The sequence below is a fragment of the Herpailurus yagouaroundi genome, unplaced genomic scaffold (assembly GCF_014898765.1).
Source record: "Herpailurus yagouaroundi ecotype Mexico unplaced genomic scaffold, PumYag 29, whole genome shotgun sequence".
Classification (NCBI taxonomy): Eukaryota; Metazoa; Chordata; class Mammalia; order Carnivora; family Felidae; genus Herpailurus; species Herpailurus yagouaroundi.
The window spans coordinates 38,396,191-38,402,579 of NW_024412377.1; positions in this window are offsets into that span (position 1 = coordinate 38,396,191).

A 6,389-nucleotide genomic window follows, 5' to 3' on the forward strand; every position below is an offset into this window, starting at 1 on the left:
GAAAGAAAGAAAGAAAGAAAGAAAGAAAGAAAGAAAGAAAGAAAGAAGCAAGCCATGGGATTCCCAGGCAGGCTCCTTTCGGGAAAATGGGGTAATGAGGAGAGGATGAGGGACTTCGGGTCCCAAAGAGAGGTGGGAAGTAGACAGTTCTTCTAAGCCCAGTCCTCCAGCTCAGAGCCTGCTGCCTTACTATCACCATTTACAGTGAGAGTCTATGCAAAGAGAGGACAGTTGGAGATGGAGGACATCCGACCTGCTGTTAGGGAGGGTGATAAGCATCCTCAGTTGGTGAAGTAAAATCAGGCTCCCTGCCCACAGCCTGCAGTCTGTAACCAAACATAAGGAAAGATATGTGAAGCCCAGAAACCAGCAACCTGATAACCCACCTGCCAGACTATTAATGCATCTGCTGGATCCTTCCTGGGACCCTGATATGTATGACCCATTGATGCCCCAATTTCCTGTTTGGCTTTTTAAACATTTCATCTTTACTGAGGTATTATTGACATATAAAAATATAGGATAGTTAAAGTGTACCTAGTGATTATTTGATGTCCATAAACACGTTGTGAAAGAATTTCCCACACATGATAATTAACACATCCATCAACACCTGACATGTCTATCTTTGTGTGAGAAAATTTAAGTTCTACTCGCTTAGTAAATTTCAATTACACAATATAGTGTTAACTATAGTCAGCATGTGTTATACATTAGATTCTCAGACTTTATTCATCTTTTTTTTTTAATTTTTTTTTCAACATTTATTTATTTTTGGGAAGACTTTATTCATCTTATAGCTGAAAGTTTGTACCCTTTTATCAACCTCTCCCTATTTCTCCCACTGCCCCCTCCAACCTGTGCTTGACAACCATTTTTCTACTTTTTCTAGGAGATTCTGCCTTTTTTTTTAATAATTTTTTTTCAACGTTTATTTATTTTTGGGACAGAGAGAGACAGAGCATGAATGGGGGAGGGGCAGAGAGAGAGGGAGACACAGAATCGGAAACAGGCTCCAGGCTCTGAGCCATCAGCCCAGAGCCCGACGCGGGGCTCGAACTCACGGACCGTGCGATTGTGACCTGGCTGAAGTCGGACGCTTAACCGACTGCACCACCCAGGCGCCCCTTTGCCTTTTTTTTTTTTTTAAATATTCCACACATACATGATATCATGCAGTATTTGCCTTTGTCCGGCTTACTTTAGTTAACACAATACCCTCAAGTTCCATCCATTGGAAACAGCAGGATTTCCCTCTTTCTTTTGGTTGAATAATATTCCATTATAATATTAATATATGTAATGGGATATTATTATTGTTATTACTAGAATAATATTGCATATATCATATCTTCTTTATCCATTCATCCACTGATGGATTTTTATGTAGTCTCCATGTCTTGTTTATTGTGAATATTGCTGCAAGAAACATGGTAGTGCGGATATCTCTTTAAGATCCTGTTTTCATTTCCTTCAGATATATACCCAGAAGTGGGACCACTGGATCGTATGGTAGTTCTATTTTTTGAGGAACCCCCATGTTGTTTTCCATAGTGGCTGTACCAATTTACATTCTCCGTATGTTTTTAACTTTAAATGGTATTGCTTTTAACATTATATAATTTTTAGAAAGATCAACTCATTAATCTGTTGACTTCAAAACAAGAAGATAATGATTTCCATATTAATTATCATTTTTTAAGACAAATTGTGTTAGTTTCTTATACACTGCTCCTAACAAATAACCATGCACTTAATGGCTTAAAATACTACAAATTTATTCTCTAACTGTTCTAGAGGTCAGAAGCCCAAAATGGTCTCACTGGCCTGAAACCAAGGTGTTGGTATGGCTGCACTCTAGCCAGTGGATCTAGAGGAGAATCAGTTACCTTGGATTTTTGAAGTCTTACTCTTTGGCTCATGGCCCCTTCTTCCATTTTCAAAGCCAACAGCATCTTCACATCTCTTTCTGCTTTCATTCTCACATAGCCTTCTTCAACTTCTGCTTGTGTGTAATCTCTCTCTGCCTTTCCTTTGTAAGGACATTTATGACTCCATTTAGGGCCCATCCAAGTAGCCCAGGAAAGTATCCCCATCTCAAGATCTTGAACTTAATCACATGTGCAATGATACTTTTTCAAACATAGAAGGTAATGTTTACAGTTTCACACTCACAGAATGAGTCTCAGATATATTAGCAACAATGGATGGCACTCCTTCCTTAGAGTCTAAGGTCTAGGTCCTTTGGTCCTACCTCTGACATCCTTGAGATACTGACACCAATTTAACTATGTGCTCTCTGCAGCTCAACTCTGCAGAACCTTTGCTCAAGCTTCTAAGTTCTGATAACCCTAACTTCTTCCCTTTCCCCCCAGTCCAATAGCTGGTAGCTGCCTGTTGTAGTTATTATCTCTGATACCTACATGTTTTATTTTTGCCTTTGTAGTGTAAAACCTAGTTAAGTCATTTCCTATGTTATATTCTCTTTGATAGAAAAGAAAAGTGTGGTATGTGTTGATATGAGTTCATACTCATATCAGTTTTATTCTGAGTACTTCAGCCTCAACTATAAAATGTTATAATATAAAGTACAAAATTATTCATGAGACAGCCACATACACACATAGACATAATGGTAATTACAAGCAAGAGCTTTGGAATCAGACCAGATTTTGACTATGTGTTATAGTTCAATAAAGTTGCTAAACATTTCTTCATGTCAATTTCCTAACCTGTAAATTGTACCAGATAAAAATAGCAAGCACTAAGTCCCAAAACTTCTGCAATGTATCATTCACAGTGATCACAGGGAAATTTATAGATATATGTGAACCTATAACTGAATACAAGCAATATACAGAACAAATATATATGATTATGTTAAAGGGTTTTCTAAAAATCAATAAATTTAATGTACATTTATGATGAAACATATCTGAAAACTGAATTAAAATAAATATACTTAATCTGCTAAAGGGTGTCTATAAAACACCTACAATTTATCCTATAAAACACCTACGATTTAGGAATCAAAATTCTTCCTCTTCAGGTTGGGAAAAAAAAAACAGAATAATGTGCATCATAAGCACATCTATTATATAGTGCCGGAAATTCCGGACCAAATAAAAAGACTGTAAAAAAACATATAAATATTGAACAAGGAGTAAAATTTTCATTATTTTCAGAAGACACAATTGTGTGATGTATAAAATCTCAAAGAATCTACAATCTTTTTTAATTAAAAAGGATTTTTAGCGGCTTAGCCACAACAATTTCTTACTTGACACATCTCCAAAAGCAAGGGAATTAAAAGCAAAAACGAACTATTGGGACCTCATGAAGATAAAAAGCTTCTGCACTGCAAAGGAAATAATCAACAAAACTAAAAGGCAACCAACGGAATGGGAAAAGATATTTGCAAATGACATATTGGACAAAGGGCTAGTATCCAGAATCTATAAAGAGCTCACCAAACTCCACACCTGAAAAACAAATAATCCAGTGAAGAAATGGGCAGAAAACATGAATAGACACTTCTCTAAAGAAGACATCCAGATGGCCAACAGGCACATGAACAGATGCTCAACGTCACTCCTCATCATGAAAATACAAATCAAAACCACACTGAGATACCACCTCATGCCAGTCAGAGTGGCTAAAATGAACAAATCAGGAGACTATAGATGCTGGAGAGGATGTGGAGAAACAGACACCATCTTGCACTGTTGGTGGGAATGCAAACTGGTGCAGCCAATCTGGAAAACAGTGTGGAGGTTTCTCAGAAAATTAAAAATAGATCTACCCTATGACCCAGCAATAGCACTGCTGGGATTTACCCAAGGGATACAGGAGTGGTGATGCATAGGGGCACTTGTACCCCAATGTTTATAGCAGCACTTTCAACAATAGCCAAATTATAGAAAGAGCCTAAATGTCCATCAGCTGATGAATGGATAAAGAAATTGTGGTTTATATACACAATAGAATACTATGTAGCAATGAGAAACAATGAAATATGGCCTTTAGTAGCAACATGGATGGAACTGGAGTGTTATGCTAAGTGAAATAAGCCATACAGAGAAAGACAGATACTATATGTTTTCACTCTTATGTGGATCCTGAGAAACTTAACTGAAGGAGGCAAAGGGAAAAAAAAAAGAGAGTGGGGGGAGCTAAATCATAAGAGACTCTTAAAAACTGACAATACACTGAGGGCTGATGGGGGGTAGAAGGGAGGGGAAAGTGGGTGATGGGCATTGAGGAGGGCACCTGTTGGGATGAGCACTGGGTGTTGTATGGAAACCAATTTGACAATAAATTTCGTTAAAAAAAAAAAAAAGAACAATGGAAAGACCATATTGGTACACCTGACCCATCTACAGGTGCAGGTAAAAATAATAATAATAAAATAAAAAGGATTTTTAGCAAAGTTGCTGGGGATTTCGGCCTAATGTATTTCTATATGTTAGCAATCAACAGAAAACATATTTAAAAATCATGTCATTAATAATACTATAAAAAAGTAAACATACTAATTCTCAGGAAATATATGCAATCCATTATGCTAAAGACTAAGCAATATAGATGAGGGCAATTAGAGAAGTCATAATCAGTGGAAACATCATTTTGGAAGAGTCAATATTTTTAACATATCGATTCACCCCAGACTGAAATGCTGTGTGAATTAAACCCAATGCTAATCAAAATGTGTACATGTATGTACATACATAATGTGTACATGTGGATGTTGAAAAGTTCTTTCTGAAATGCATATGGAGATGCAAGGCAATTTTGAAGAACGTAGAAGATCTAAATTATCAGTCATCAAGTATGCCATGGAACTACTTTATGTGAAGACAGGGTGAGATTATTAGAAGATGAGAAAAACAAATAAATGATACAGAATAGAGAGCCTGGAAGGAGAGTCACACATATATGGTCACCTGAATTATGACAAATACAACATGATACAATGGGAGCAATGGTCACTTCAATTGATGGTGATGAATCATTTGGAGAAAAAAAAAAAGAATATAAAAATAAATCTTGAAAAATGAACTTTGACCTCAACTCACCATATATAAAATTTAAGGAAGATTACACATTTAAATGTGAAAGTTCAAACAACAAAATGTCTGTAAAAAACAAAGAAGTATATCTCTGTGACCTTAGAGTAGGAAAATATTTCTTAAAATTTTTTTAATTCTTTATTTTTGAGAGAGTGCCAGTGAGACAAAGTGCGAGAGGGGGAAGAACAGAGAGAGAGGGAGACGCAGAATTTAAAGTGGGATCCAGGTTCTGAACTGTCAGCACAGAGCCGACTCAGGGCTTGAACTCACGAACCCTGTGATCATGACCTGAGCCAAAGATGGACGCTTAACTGACTGAGCCATCCAGGTGCTCCGGAAATATTTCTTATAGGAGACTAAAGAAATAACCATAAAAACAAAGATTACTACATTTGGCTTTGTCAATATTGAAGACAGTTTTCACTTTTTTTTTGTTTGTTTACTTATTTTGAGAGAGGGAGACAAAACACAGGAATGAGAGAGGGGCAGAGAGAGAGGGTGAGAGAGAGAATCCTAAGCAGGGTCAGCACTGTCAGCATGGAGCCCAATGTGGAGCTGGAACTCATGAACACTGAGATCATGACCTGGGCTCAAATCAAGATTCCGACACTTAATGACTGAGGCACCCAGCTGCCCCTAAGATAGTTTTTACTTTTAAGATATCATTTTTTAATGATCTGAAAGGCAAGCCATTGACTGAGGCAATATATGTGCAAAATGAATTCATATTCAGAGTAGAAAAAGAACCCCTCTGTATCAAAAAGAAAAGAACAGAAAAATCAAAAATCAAAGGGGCAAAAATTTGATCAGACACCTCACTAAAAAGGATATCCAAGTAAACAATAAATATATTTGATTTTCTTTAGAATTTGATGTTTATCAAGTCTTCAGTCTTCCTGTCTAACTGAAATGCAAATTAAAACCCCCTTCAGATGTCACTCCACTTGTACTAGAGCAGCTAGAATTAGAGACTATCAATCCAGGTTTTGATGAGACTGTGGAAAAACTGGAACATTCAAGTAGGTAAACTGGAAGTTTCTGACAAAAACTAACACATGTGTAGTGTATGGCCCAGTAGGTTTAACAGAATTTGGTATATGTTGGGTGAAATCTAATGCTTTTGCCACAAACTACATGTAAAAGTGCGTTTATAGCAACTTTGTTCATAATAGATGAGAATTACAAATACCATAGAGGCCCATCAACATTAGAATGGGTAAAAAACAACAACAACAACAACAATTACAAAACTGTGATAATTTATGCTGTGAAAAGCTATGAAATCATGAGATGAATGACTTCTCTCCTTGCTGCAGAAAG